The sequence below is a fragment of the Salvelinus namaycush genome, unplaced genomic scaffold, assembly GCF_016432855.1.
Source record: "Salvelinus namaycush isolate Seneca unplaced genomic scaffold, SaNama_1.0 Scaffold91, whole genome shotgun sequence".
Lineage (NCBI taxonomy): Eukaryota > Metazoa > Chordata > Actinopteri > Salmoniformes > Salmonidae > Salvelinus > Salvelinus namaycush.
In genome coordinates, this window is record NW_024061653.1 from 90001 (window position 1) to 102500 (window position 12500).

The 12500-nt window shown below is 44.6% G+C and overlaps 1 protein-coding gene across 1 annotated transcript in view; it reads right to left on the reverse strand.

Moving 5' to 3' along the window:
• LOC120043428 (adhesion G protein-coupled receptor B3-like) overlaps window positions 1–12500 on the reverse strand; it is a 119787-nt gene that overhangs the window by 7767 nt on the left and 99520 nt on the right. The window lies entirely within an intron of this gene.

Consider the following 12500-nt stretch of genomic DNA (forward strand, 5'->3'; position numbering starts at 1 on the left):
TCCTGGTTGGTCCCTGGATGGGTGACCAGATGCTGCTGGAAGTGGTTTTGGAGGGCTAGTAGGTAAATCCCAATGCCTCGTAGGCAGTGACTGTGACGTTGTCCCACTGTTCTTTTCACCTTATAGCCCTCACACTTGACCTCCTAGTTAACCACTTCCATTTCCTCTCTCTCTTTCACTCAATTCAATTCAAAGGGCTTTATTAACATGGGAAACATATGTTAACATTGCCAAAGCAAGTGGACTACATAATAAACAAAAGTGAAATTAACAATAAATAACAAATGTACAGTACATATTACATCAAAGAAGATCCAAAAGAATAAAGACATTTCAAATGTCATATCATGTCTGTATATAGTGTTGTAACGATGTGCAAATAGTTAAAGTACAAAAGGGGGAAAAAATAAACATAAATATGTGTTGTATTTACAATGGTGTTTGTTCTTCACTGGTTGCCCTTTTCTTGTGGCAACAGGTCACAAATCTTGCTGCTGTGATGGCACACTGTGGAATTTCACCCAGTAGATATGGGAGTTTATCAAAATCGGGTTTGTTTTCGAATTCTTTGTGGATCTGTGTAATCTGAGGGAAATATGTGTCTCTAATATGGTCATACATTGGGCAGGAGGTTAGGAAGTGCAGCTCAGTTTCCACCTCATTTTGTGGGCAGTGTGCACATAGCCTGTCTTCTCTTGAGAGCCATGTCTGCCTACGGCGGCCTTTCTCAATAGCAAGGCTATGCTCCCTGAGTCTGTACAAAGCTTTCCTTAAGTTTGGGTCAGTCACAGTGGTCAGGTATTCTGCCACTGTGTACTCTCTGTTTAGGGCCAAATAGCATTCTAGTTTGCTCTGTTTTTTTTGTTACTTCTTTCCAAAGTGTCAAGTAATAATCATTTTGTTTTCTCGTGATTTGGTTGGGTCTAATTGTGTTGCTGTCTTTCGGGTCTGTTTCTGTTTGTGAACAGATCCCCAGGACCAGCTTGCTTAGCCTCTCTAGGTTAGGGGGCGGTATTTTCACGTCCGGATGAAAAGCATGCCCAAAATAAACTGCCTGCTACTCAGGCCCAGAAGCTAGGATATGCATATAATTCATCACTAATCACTAATGCATATTATTAGTAGATTTGGATAGAAAACACTCTGAAGTGTCTAAAACTGTTTGAAAGATGTCTGTGAGTATAACATAACTTATTTGGCAGGAAAAACCCAGAGGACAAACCAACCACGATTTTTTGAGGGGGGAGGTCACTCTCTTTTCAATGGGCTTTCTATGGGGATCTAGATTTCTAAGGCACTTTCTTGCAGTTCTTATCGCTTCCACTGGATGTCAACAGTCTTTAGAAATTGGTTGATGTTTTTCCTTTGAGAAATGAAGAAGTATGGCTGTTCAGAATGAGGGTCGAGTGAAGTGTTTGTTTGGGGCGCGTGACCAGAAAGCTCGCTTCACTTTGTATTTATCCGCTATTGAACGCAGTTTATCCCATCTTAAATTTTATCAATTATTTACGTTAAATAATACCTAAAGTTGAATTAGGAAAGTTGTTTAAAATGTTTGGACAAAGATTACAGGTAACATATTAGATATTTTGTAGATATTTTTGCGAGTTGGAACCGGTGTTTTTCTGGATCAAACGTGCCAAATAAATTGACATTTTGGAGATATAACGATGGAATTAATCGAACAAAAGGACCATTTGTGATGTTTATGGGACATATCGGAGTGCCAACAAAAGAAGATCTTCAAAGGTAAGGCATGAATTAGTTTCGTATTGCGCCTGGCGGGTTGAATTATGATTGTCTGTGTTTGTTTGATGGGGTGCTGTCCTCAGATAATAGGTTGGTTTGCTCTTCGCCGTAAAGCCTTTTTGAAATCTGACACAGCGGCTGGATTAACAAGAAGTTTATCTTTAATGTATAACATTTGTATCTTTCATCAATGTTTATGATGAGTATTTCTGTAATTTGAGCTCTCTACAATTCCACCGGATGTTATTTGAGACAATGCATTATTGAACATAACGCGCCAATTTAAACTGAGGTTTTTGGACATAAAGAGGGACTTTATTGAACAAAACGAACATTTATTGTGTAACATGGAGACCTGGGAGTGCCACCAGAAGAAGATCATCAAAGGTTAGTGATTCATTTTATCGCTATTTCTGACATTTGTGAGCTCTCTCCTTGGCTGGAAAATGTCTGTATTGTTTTTCGTGGCTAGGCGCTGTCCTAACATAATCACATGTTGTGCTTTCGCCGTAAAGCCTTTTTGAAATCGGACACTGTGGTTGGATTAACAAGAAGTGTATCTTTGAAATGGTGTATAATACTTGTATGTTTAAGGAATTTTAATTATGAGTTTTCTGTTGTTTAAATATGGCGCCCTGCAATTTCACTGGCTGTTGTCGAGGTGAGACGCTAGCATCCCACAAATCCCAGAGAGGTTTTAACCTGTTTGGGCTGCAAGGGGCAGTATTGAGTAGCCAGATAAAAGGTGTCCATTTCAAACGGCCTCGTACTCAATTCTTGCTCGTACAATATGCATATTATTATTACTATTGGATAGAAAACACTATCTAGTTTCTAAAACCGTTTGAATTATTTCTCTGAGTGAAACAGAACTCATTCTGCAGCACATTTCCTGACCAGGAAGTGGAATGTCTGAAATCGATGCTCTGTTCTTCTTCCTGCCTATAAATGGGCACAAGACCTATTAGTATACATGCACGTCATACACCTTCCTCTGGGTGTCAAGAGGCTGTGAGAGAAGAAATGAGGTGATTATCTTGGTCTGAGATGGAACACATCATCTTGGAATGACGTGTCCACCATTTTCGGTACTCTGAAGAGCGCGAGCTGGACAGTGGGGTTGCCTTTTGTTTAGCTGCCGTAATAGGCGACTACAATCTCCGGCTTTGATTTTATTTGATACATGTCACCATATCATCGTAAAGTATGTTTTTTCAATATAGTTTCATCAGATTATTGAAATTTTTTCGGGAGTTTTGCCGTGTTCCGTTCTCTTCCGTTTGTTGACATGGAGAGTGTCGTGCCACCCGGCTAGCGCGCTTGCTAAATGAAGAGGGAAAGTTGCCGTTCTGAATCCAAACAACGACTGTTCTGGACAAAGGACACCTTGTCCAACATTCTGATGAAAGATCAGCAAAAGTAAGACCCATTTTATGATGTTATTTCATATATCTGTCGTAGTCGCCGGCGCCCAAGTGTTTCTGGCTATTGTGCTAAGCTAATATAACGCTACATTATTTTTTCGCTGTAAAACACTTAACCTGTTTGGGCTGCAGGGGCAGTATTGAGTAGCCAGATAAAAGGTGCCCATTTCAAAAAGGCCTCGTACTCAATTCTTGCTCGTACAATATGCATATTATTATTACTATTGGATAGAAAACACTCTCTAGTTTCTAAAACCGTTTGAATTATATCTGTGGGTGAAACAGAACTCGACTTAGAGCAATTTTCCTATGTGTATGTCAGAATGCAGAATTTTGCTGGCTGTTCTGAGACCTGTGTATTAATTTGCCTGTCCTCTATTGGTTGAGATGCACTGCATACGCCTTCCCCTGGGTGTCAGCGAATAGGGAGACTTGAAATGGAGTTTCTACGTAGTTCCCAAAGGTTATAAATTGCTTGGAACCGAAATGTCCCATCTTTCCACTCTTCGCTCTGACGCAGGGAGGGTCTTGGCATGTCATGTTAGAAGCTCCTGTTTCAGCTCCAAGATATATCCGGCTCTGTTTTTATTCGATATAGGTGTTAAAGACATCGTAATGTTGTTATTTTAAACCGAATTATATCAGTTTATGTCAGTATATTGCGATTTTCGGGTATTTATTTTCGTGACGTTGTAGGAAGTTGGGTATCTCTGGCCCACATGGCTATTGTTTACTGCTAATTGCAACGTTGAAGACGACGTTCTCCAACCGAGCAACGATTCTTTTGGACAAAGGACACCTTTCCCAAGATTCTGATGGGAGTTCATCAAAAAGTAAGAACTATTTATGCTGATAATTCATTGTTCTGTTGGAAAAAGTAAAATGCATAAGACGCCATTACTTGCAGTGTAGCCTTGCTTTATCGCACGCTGTATTGCGCAGTAACGCTAATTTTAAAAATGTAATTCAGCAAATGCATTAAGAACTAATTTGTCTTTCAATTGCTGTCCAACCTGTATTTTTTTAGTCAAGTTTATGAATAGTTTTCGATAAGAATAGGGGCCTTTCCAAGATGGCGCCGGACAGATTGCTTGAGTATTTGGACACTATTTTCATTGTATAAGCACGATTTGTGCCGCTAAATATGCACATTTTCGAACAAACTCTATATGCATTGTGTAATATGATGTTACAGGACTGTCATCTGAAGAATTCTGAGAAGGTTAGTGAAAAAATTAATATATTTTGGTGGTTTCTACGTTATCGCTATTTTTGCCTTGAATCAATGCTGTTGTTATGTTTGCTATTGTGCTAAGCTAATATAACGCTATATTGTGTTTTCGCTGTAAAACACTTGATAAATCGGAAATATTGTCTGGAATCACAAGATGCCTGTCTTTCAATTGCTGTACACTATGTATTTTTCAGAAATGTTTTATGATGAGTATTTAGTTATTTGGCGTTGGTGTCTGTAATTTCTCTGTCTGCTTTCGGTGCAATTTCTGACTGTAGCTGCAATGTAAACTATGATTTATACCTGAAATATGCACATTTTTCTAACAAAACATATGCTATACAATAAATATGTTATCAGACTGTCATCTGATGAAGTTGTTTCTTGGTTAGTGGCTATTTATATCTTTATTTGGTCGAATTTGTGATAGCTACTGATGGAGTAAAAAACTGATGGAGTAAAAAAAGTGGTGTCTTTTGCTAACGTGGTTAGCTAATAGATTTACATATTGTGTCTTCCCTGTAAAACATTTAAAAAATCGGACATGTTGGCTGGATTCACAAGATGTGTACCTTTCATATGCTGTATTGGACTTGTTAATGTGTGAAAGTTAAATATTTAAAAAAAATATTTTTTGAATTTCGCAACCTGCACTTTGAGCTGGCTGTTGTCATAAGTGTACCGACGTCGGGCTGCAGCCATAAGAAGTTAATAAATCGGAAATATTGGCTGGAATCACAAGATGCCTGTCTTTTATTTGCTGTACACTATGTATTTTTCAGAAATGTTTTATGATGAGTAATTAGGTATTTGACGTTGGTGCCTGTAATTATTATGGCTGCTTTCGGTGCAATTTCTGACTGTAGCTGCAATGTAAACTATGATTTATACCTGAAATATGCACATTTTTCTAACAAAACATATGCTATACAATAAATATGTTATCAGACTGTCATCTGATGAAGTTGTTTCTTGGTTAGTGGCTATTTATATCTTTATTTGGTCAAATTTGTGATAGCTACTGATGGAGTAAAAAACTGATGGAGTAAAAAAAGTGGTGTCTTTTGCTAACGTGGTTAGCTAATAGATTTACATATTGTGTCTTCCCTGTAAAACATTTTAAAAATCGGACATGTTGGCTGGATTCACAAGATGTGTACCTTTCATATGCTGTATTGGACTTGTTATTGTGTGAAAGTTAAATATTTTTTTAAAATATCTTTTGAATTTCGCGCCCTGCACTTTGAGCTGGCTGTTGTCATAAGTGTACCGACGTCGGGCTGCAGCCATAAGAAGTTAATAAATCGGAAATATTGGCTGGAATCACAAGATGCCTGTCTTTCATTTGCTGTACACTATGTATTTTTCAGAAATGTTTTATGATGAGTAATTAGGTATTTGACGTTGGTGCCTGTAATTATTATGGCTGCTTTCGGTGCAATTTCTGACTGTAGCTGCAATGTAAACTATGATTTATACCTGAAATATGCAAATTTTTCTAACAAAACATATGCTATACAATAAATATGTTATCAGACTGTCATCTGATGAAGTTGTTTCTCTGTTAGTGGCTATTTATATCTTTATTTGGTCGAATTTGTGATAGCTACTGATGGAGTAAAAAACTGATGGAGTAAAAAAAGTGGTGTCTTTTGCTAACGTGGTTAGCTAATAGATTTACATATTGTGTCTTCCCTGTAAAACATTTTAAAAATCGGACATGTTGGCTGGATTCACAAGATGTGTACCTTTCATATGCTGTATTGGACTTGTTAATGTGTGAAAGTTAAATATTTAAAAAATATATATTTTGAATTTCGCGCCCTGCACTTTGAGCTGGCTGTTGTCATAAGTGTACCGACGTCGGGCTGCAGCCATAAGAAGTTAAGGGACTCTTCTCCAGGTTCAAATCTCCTGTAGGTGATGGCTTTGTTATGGAAGGTTTGGGAATTGCTTCCATTTAGGTGGTTGTATAATGTAATAACTATTTTCTGGATTTTGATAATTAGCGGGCATCGGCCTAATTCTCCTCTGTGTGCATTATTTGGTGTTTTACATTGTACACTGCGGATATTTTTGCAGAATTCTGCATGCGGAGTCTCAATTTGGTTGTTGTCCCATTTTGTGAATTCTTGGATGGTGAGCGGACCCCAGACCTCACAACCATAAAGGGCAATATCTTCTATAACTGACTCAAATATTTTTTGCCAGATCCTAATTGGTATGTTCAAATTTTATTTTCCTTTTGATGGCGAAGAAGATCCTAGTCTCTCAGATCGTTCACAGCTTTGAGGAAGTTACTTGTGGTGCTGATGTTTAGGCCGAGGCATGTATAGTTTTTGTGTGCTCTAAGGCAACGGTGTCTAGATGGAATTTGTATTTATGGTCCTGGCAACTGGACATTTTTGGAACACCATTAATTTTGTCTTACTGAGATTTACTGTCGAGGCCCAGGTCTGACAGAATCTGTGCAGAAGATCTAGGTGCTGCTGTAGGCCCTCCTTGGTTGGTGACAGAAGCACCAGATCATCAGTAAACAGTAGACATTTGACTTCAGATTCTAGTAGGGTGACGCCGGGTGCTGTCGACTTTTCGAGTGTATATCAATTTGTTGATACACATGTTGAAGAGAGTGTCTTCAGCCTCCTGAGGTTGAAGAGGCCTTGCTGCGCCTTCTTCACCAAACTGTCTGTGTGGGTGAACCATTTCAGTTTGTCCGTGATGTGTACGCCGAGGAACTTAAAACTTTCCACCTTCTCCACTACTGTCCCTTTGATATGGATAGGGGGCTGCTCCCTCTGCTGTTTCCTGAAGTCCACGATCATCTCCTTTGTTTTGTTGACATTGAGTGTGAGGTCATTTTCCTGACACCACACTCCGAGGGCCCTCACCTCCTCCCTGTAGGCCGTCTCATCGTTGTTGGTGCAGTGTGGTTGCGATTGCGTCGTCTGTGGACTTATTGGGGCGGTAAGCAAATTGGAGTGGGTCTAGGGTGTCAGGTAGGGTGGAGGTGATATGGTCCTTGACTAGTCTCTCAAAGCACTTCTTGATGACGGAAGTGAGTGCTACGGGGCGATAGTCATTTAGCTCAGTTACCTTAGCTTTCTTGGGAACAAGAACAATGGTGGCCCCCTTGAAGCAGAATTGAACAGCAGAATGGAATAAGGATTGATTGAATATGTCCGTAAACACACCAGCCAGCTGGTCTGGGCATGCTCTGAGGACGCAGCTGGGGATGCCGTCTGGGCCGGCAGCCTTGCGAGGGTTAACATATTTAAATGTTTTACTCACGTTGGCTGCAGTGAAGGAGAGCCCGCAGGTTTTGGTAGCGGGCCGTGTCAGTGACACTGTATTGTCCTCAAAGCGAGCAAAGAAGTTGTTTAATTTGTCTGGAAGCAAGACATCGTGGTCCGCGACGGGGCCGGTTTTTCTTTTGTAGTTCGTCGCCAGAGGCTCCGGACTGGGGACCGTCGACGGAGGAACCGGACCGTAGATCGTCGCAGGAGGCTCTGGACTGAGAACCCCTGCTGAAGGCTCTTGACTGCCGACCGTCGCTGGAGGCTCTGGATCGCCGACCGTCGCTGGAGGCTCTGGACCGCCGACCATCGCTGGAGGCTCTGACCGCCGACCGTGGCTGGAGACTCTGGACCGCCGACCGTCGCTGGAGGCTCTGGACCGCCAACCGTCGCTGGAGGCTTTTGTCGCTGGAGGCACCGGACCGTGGATCATCACCGGAGGCTCTGAAAATGGGAACCACCGCTGGAGGCTCCGGACTGCAGCTCGTCGCCAGAGGCTCCGGACTGGGGACCGTCGCCGGAGGCTCCGGACTGGGGACCATCGTCGGAGGCTCCGGACTGGGGACCGTCTCAGGAGGCTCCGGACTGTGGACCGTCTCAGGAGGTTCCGGACTATAGACCGTCGTTGGAGGTTCCGGACTGTGGCCCGTTGTTGGAGGTTCCAGACTGTGAAACGTTGCCGGAAGCTCTGGACTGAGAACTGTTGCCGGAAGCTCTGGACTGGGAACTGTCGCCGGAAGCTCTGGACTGTGGAGGCGCACTGGAGGCCTGATGCGATGGACCGGTACAGGTGGCACCGGGCTGATGACACGCACCTCAGCACGCCCGCTCTGCAGCGCTCTCAATGCTAGCCCCTCTCTCCGGAATCTTGAGTCAAACTCCTCATCAGACTCCCTGACTGGCTCTGGTTCGCTCCTCGGCTCCTCCGACTGCTCCATGTGACCCCCCTCAAAAATGTCTCGGGATTGCCTCTCGTGCTTGCTCCGTAGAGCTATCTCCTCGTATCGTCGCCGTTCCGCTTTCGCTGCCTCTATCTCCTCCTTAGGTCGGCGATACTCCCCGGCCAGGGTCCTTTTCCCTCCAGGATCTCCTCCAAAGTAAATTCCTCCTGTACACGCTACTTGGTCCATTTTTGGTGGAATCTTCTGTCACGTACGTCGTCAGGATCGGACCAAGGCGCAGCGTGAGTAGAGTTCCACATAATTTTAATAAACAGAAACTCACCTAACAAAACAACAAACAACCAAACGAAACGTGAAGCTATACGAATAGTGCAGACAGGCAACTAAACATAGAACAAGATCCCACAACAGGGATCCCGAACTAGGCCCGAACCATTACAGTAGGTGTGAGCAGAGCATGTTGAGCATCTGATACATACCTCTTAAATCGCGGGATGGGGCTTGGTGGGGTGTAATAGTGGGGGTTGGGCCTATATAGGGTGTGGGTTGCTTGGGGGGTCTCAGCTGGTTGGGGTGAGGCTGGTGATGCTGTGGTCTGGGTGTAGGTCCTCTTGACGTGGGTTCTCTCGGTGCAGGTCCTTCAGGAGGGGGTCTTTCAGGTCTGGGAGGGTGTCTCGCTGGTCTAGGCTTTATGTCCGTTGCTCTGTTGCTCCTGTATGAGATGCAGCGGTAGAGGGTGATGTCATTCAGTGTCCGGACACAAGTTGGGATTGCTGCCTTGTAGACGTGTACCTGGTCGTAAAGGCTTCAAGTCCAGGTGGAGTGGTGGGCAAGGTACTCTCTCTCTCTCTCTATCTCGCTCTCTCACTCTCTCTCCCTCTTCCCTCCTCCCTCCCTCCTCTCTCTCTTTCTCTCTCTATCTCTCTCTCACCACCGTCCCTCATCACCTCCCTCCCTCCTCACGTTTCTCCTTCCTCACCTTCCTCCCTCTCTCTCTCCCTCCCTCTCTCTCTCTCTCTCTCTCTCTCTCTCTCTCTCTCTCGTTATAGTAACTGACCATGTAGATATGATACGAGGTCTGAGGGGAGAGACTGCACCGTGGTCGGTTATACACACACACACACACAGATACGCACGCACGCACGCACGCACGCACGCACGCACGCACGCACGCACGCACGCACAGACAGACAGACAGACAGACAGACAGACAGACAGACAGACAGACAGACAGACAGACAGACAGACAGACAGACAGACAGACAGACAGACAGACAGACAGACAGACAGACAGACAGACAGACAGACAGACAGACAGACACACACGTACGTCTCCATCTCTTCTTTGTTTCTCCTCTGTCCTCCTCCTCTATATATCATGTATTTTCCTATCTGCTACTTTCTATGTGAAACTAATGTACTGGCAGTATGTGTTATTGTGTTATTGTGTTATTGTGTTATTGTGTGTTCACAGTTGCTTGCCCTCCTAGCGACCCGCCAGACTGACCCTGTTTTTCTCCGGAGTCGGGTAACCCACCTGGCATCCCCAAAACTGGCATCCCTAAAGCTGGCATCCCTAAACTTGGCATCCCCAAACCTGGCATCTCTAAAACTGGCATACCCAAACCTGGCATCCCTAACCTGGCATCCCTAAACCTGGCATCCCAAAACCTGGCATCCCCATAGCTGGCATCCCTAAACCTGGCATGCATGGCGCGCCACACACACTCCTGCCAGTCTCTGATCAGCGTCAGCAGTCGGCGGTGGTAACTGGTAAAGTCTTCTACCCGCTTGAATGTGTGTGTGTGTTAACTGGAACAGAGGCAGGCTAATAGAACTGGAGACTCCCCTCGTTAGCTTCACAGTCTGCCGTTCCTTCCCTCCTTCCCTCCTTCCTTTCCTTTTCTCGTTCGCTCGTTCCGCCTCGCTATCACATGGAGAATTTCTGACTGTACCGACAACTGAGACAGATTGGTTTGGTAAGAGGGGTGGTGTGTGTGTGTCTGGTGTCTGTCTGTCTGTCTGTCTGTCTGTCTGTCTGTCTGTCTGTCTGTCTGTCTGTCTGTCTGCCTGCCTGCCTGCCTGCCTGCCTGCCTGCCTGCCTGCCTGCCTGCCTGCCTGCGTGCGTGTGTGTGTGTGTGTGCGCGCTACTTGTGCCCCCCACCCGGCTGTTTGTGACACCCACCCGGCTGTTTGTGACACCCACCCGGCTACTTGTGCGTGAAAACACAATACCTGCAGTCAGACAGAATATTCTGGAAGAGCAGATGGTTTATCTTCTACGAGTCCTGGAAGATGCAGAATGAAGGTATCTGACCGTAAGACATCTGGAGGAATAACAAGGATGACAAAAAGAAGAGAGGAGAGAGAGATTAACAGATAGAGAAAAGAAGAGGAGGAGGAGGAGGAGAGAGAGAGATTAACAGATAGAGAGAGAGAAAGAGAGAGAGAGAGAGAGAGAGAGAGAGACAGAGAGAGACAGAGACAGAGACAGAGACAGAGACAGAGAGAGAGAGAGAGAGAGAGAGACAGAGACAGAGACAGAGAGAGACAGAGACAGAGGGGGGGGGGGGGGGGGGAATACGTAGAAGAATATGCCAATGTGTCATCACATTTGAGCGGTCTGGGATCAAAAAACACTTAAAACATACACACAGACACAAAACTGCTTAGTCAGGCTCACACAATAGTAACATGTAGCTCAAAACAAGAGAGAGAGAGAAAGAGAGAAAGAAGGAAAGGGACAGAAAGAGAAAGAGAAAGAAAGAGAGAGAGAGAGAGAGAGAGAGAGAGAGAGAGAGAGAGAGAGAGAGAGAGAGAGAGAGAGAGAGAGAGAGAGAGAGAGAGAGAGAGAGAGAGAGAGAGAGAGAGAGAGAGAGAGAGAGGTAGAGGTAGAGGTACAGAGAGAGAGAGGTAGAGGTAGAGGTACAGAGAGAGAGAGGTAGAGGTACAGAGAGAGAGAGAGAGGTAGAGGTACAGGTACAGAGAGAGAGGTAGAGAGAGAGAGAGGTAGAGGTACAGAGGGAGAGAGGTAGAGGTACAGAGGGAGAGAGGTAGAGGTAGAGGTACAGAGAGAGAGCGGTAGAGGTAGAGGTACAGAGAGAGAGCGGTAGAGGTAGAGGTACAGAGGGAGAGAGGTAGAGGTACAAAGACAAAGAAAGAGGGGAGATAGAGAGAGAGAGAAAAAGAGAGAGGGAGAGAATGATAGTGTCATGGTTATGTGAGGAATGTTGATTGTTTTTTGAAGACAGAAGGAATCTAGGATCGAACCCAAACCCCCTGGTTCTAACCGCTCGTTGACTCTCTAATTGGATATCCTTGACCACAATGGAGCGCTCACATGGTGTGTGTGTGTGTGTGTGTGTGTGTGTGTGTGTGTGTGTGTGTGTGTGTGTGTGTGTGTGTGTGTGTGTGTGTGTGTGTGTGTGTGTGTGTGTGTGTGTGTGTGTGTGTGTGTGTGTGTGTGTGTGCGGCTTTCTCAGCTATGTGTTTGTGAAGCCGGTGCGTGAGAGTGAGAGTTTGGCAAGACAATCATCTCCCTGGAATGTGGGTGGAAGAGGATATATCTAAGAATAGTCTGCTAACCTGTTCACGTCCTATCAACACCCTGGATGTGAACCCACGTCTCTGTGGTTACTGGTTGGGTACTCTGACCCCTCAGTTACACTTGGGAGGTAGAACAGTTGGTCATTGGTCGTAACTTTGAATCAGGGGGTGGGGTCACTGTATGTAAAACATGGAACACACAGACAAACACACAAGATCTCACACACACACACACACACACACACACACACACACACACACACACACACACACACACACACACACACACACACACACACACACACACACACACACACACACCAGTATTCTCTTTCTGTGCCTCGAAACA